This window comes from Aplysia californica, unplaced genomic scaffold, assembly GCF_000002075.1.
Source record: "Aplysia californica isolate F4 #8 unplaced genomic scaffold, AplCal3.0 scaffold00073, whole genome shotgun sequence".
NCBI classification, from domain to species: domain Eukaryota; kingdom Metazoa; phylum Mollusca; class Gastropoda; order Aplysiida; family Aplysiidae; genus Aplysia; species Aplysia californica.
This window is the reverse complement of record NW_004797343.1, coordinates 764,868-766,941: the sequence shown is the minus strand read 5'-3', so window position 1 is coordinate 766,941 and position 2,074 is coordinate 764,868.

The window sequence follows — 2,074 nt, the reverse complement described above, 5'->3', positions numbered from 1 at the left end:
TGTGTGTGTGTGTGTGTGTGCGTGTGTGTGTGTGTGTGTGTGTGTGTGTGTGTGTGTGTGTGTGTGTGTGCGTGCGCGTTAGGTAAGGCCGGCCCATTAGCCCTTATGATTGTCGCTTTTAAGCCAATATGGGTGATCCAAAAATGCTGTTTTGAGAAAATCGAAGGTAGAGTTTTTGGACCCTTGTTCAGTTTTCTTTAAAAGACCAGGAGAGTTTCTCTATAACCAAACAAATATAAACACTAATGAAACTAAACTTCTCCTATTGGTAGGGCAATGCCCACTTTTGGTATAGGTCAAGATTTCTGGAAACATCCGAAATCTGGGTTAGCTCGCTTGTCCTTAAAAGCGGCCATATGTAACCTCGGCTGTCAGATCAGTAATACAGCTGGCGTTGCCTTATCCCCATCCACCCCGGCCTTCGGGCTCCCCTCTCCTGACTCTTTCTATTTGTCCTGCTCCCCCTGGCTCCTTTTTACTGCATGCTGCCTTTACTTTCAGCCACACCCCAGATCGTATGGCCCGGTTACATGAAACGACAGATTGTACACCAAATAGAGTAGTAAAACCGGCCATAATATTATGTAAAATGCAATTGTACTTCAGGTTAAAAAACAACAGTCGACTACCCCTAAGATCAAGCAGGGGAACGCAAAAGAAGAAGAAAACTCAGACAAACCTCCTTCTAGAGGTGGACATAGTCAGTCTGGTCCCTATCATCTAAAAGGTCTCAAGCCTGTTTCGTTCTTCCTCTATTCTTTTTTAAATCACAAAAAGTCTGTCGTAGCATCATTAAAAGGAATAACCGGCGTTCATAGAATGCCATATTTCTAAATGGTTTATAACGTAGTCCTCGGATCTAATTTTCCACAGACATTCGGGGGACCTGTTCAAGTTTTAGTTTTAGTAAAAAAATTTACCGTACTTGCCACACAATACAGCCGTGTAAGTGACGAAGATAGAGGCATTACAAGAGAGTAACAAACACAGAAAAGAAGTAGGAGAGATTAAGATGACAGACATTAAAATTTGATAGGAATGAAAGAGCAAACCACGCCATAGCACCCGCCAGCCACCCATAACACCCGCCAGCCACCCATCTGTTAGCTATATTTTATAGCAGAGCTCTGTTTATTTTAGAAAAAGGTGGCCTTAACGTACATGTACCTTGTTGTGCAAGTAGACTAATTTCAATTTGATAGCAATTAAGTTTGAACTTTGCCCGGGTCACGACCGAAGCCTACTCTATCTATTTAGGACCACCAATTTGGGGATGGGGGTGGGGGGGGGGAAGGAGGAGGAGAGATTAAAACAAATGACAGAACATGATTAGAGAGCAGAGAGGTGAAAGGAGAAAAATTTATTATACTTTTAGTGAAGAAAAGTTTCCGTGGCTGTCAGATTTCCATTCCATGAATGGGGGATGAACACAGTACCTCTAGACTATGAGAGCCACCCTCTCCCCTCTCAAACCTGTGCCCCCACCCCTTCCCTTGTATATTTTAATGTATTGTGTGTAGAATCTTTGACTTGACTGCAGATGGGCACCGCATTGAGTGACTTTGATACACAACTTTACCATTGACGATCAATTAAATAATACAATTGCTATACAACACCAAATGGACATCTTGTCAACCTCTATACACCGAATCTAATACGCGAATTTCTCTGAATTTTTGCATGCACCTCTGAATTCTAAAAGACCTAAAAAATTTCGATTTTGGTATATATGCGACAAAAATAAAGGGGTTCTGTCTACATAACTATTAGTAATTAGTTGCTCATTAAACTCAACACCGCGCACTTTTTATAGCTAGCACGGTACTATGCTAAAACCATAATAATACAAGGTGCCGTTGTAGGGGCTAAGCCAGAAATTTCGGGGGGGAGGGGGTGGATACAGTTTGGTTAAACCCCAAAACATGGGTCAACAGAGTGCTATATTTGAAGCGCTAATGGGCATGTCACTGGGCCCCCCCACCCCCCTTACTCAGAGATGCTTTTTCTTCCTTTTTTCGGGATTTGTTATCAAAAAAAGAGACGGCCTCGATCAGCTTCTTTGGAGAAATAG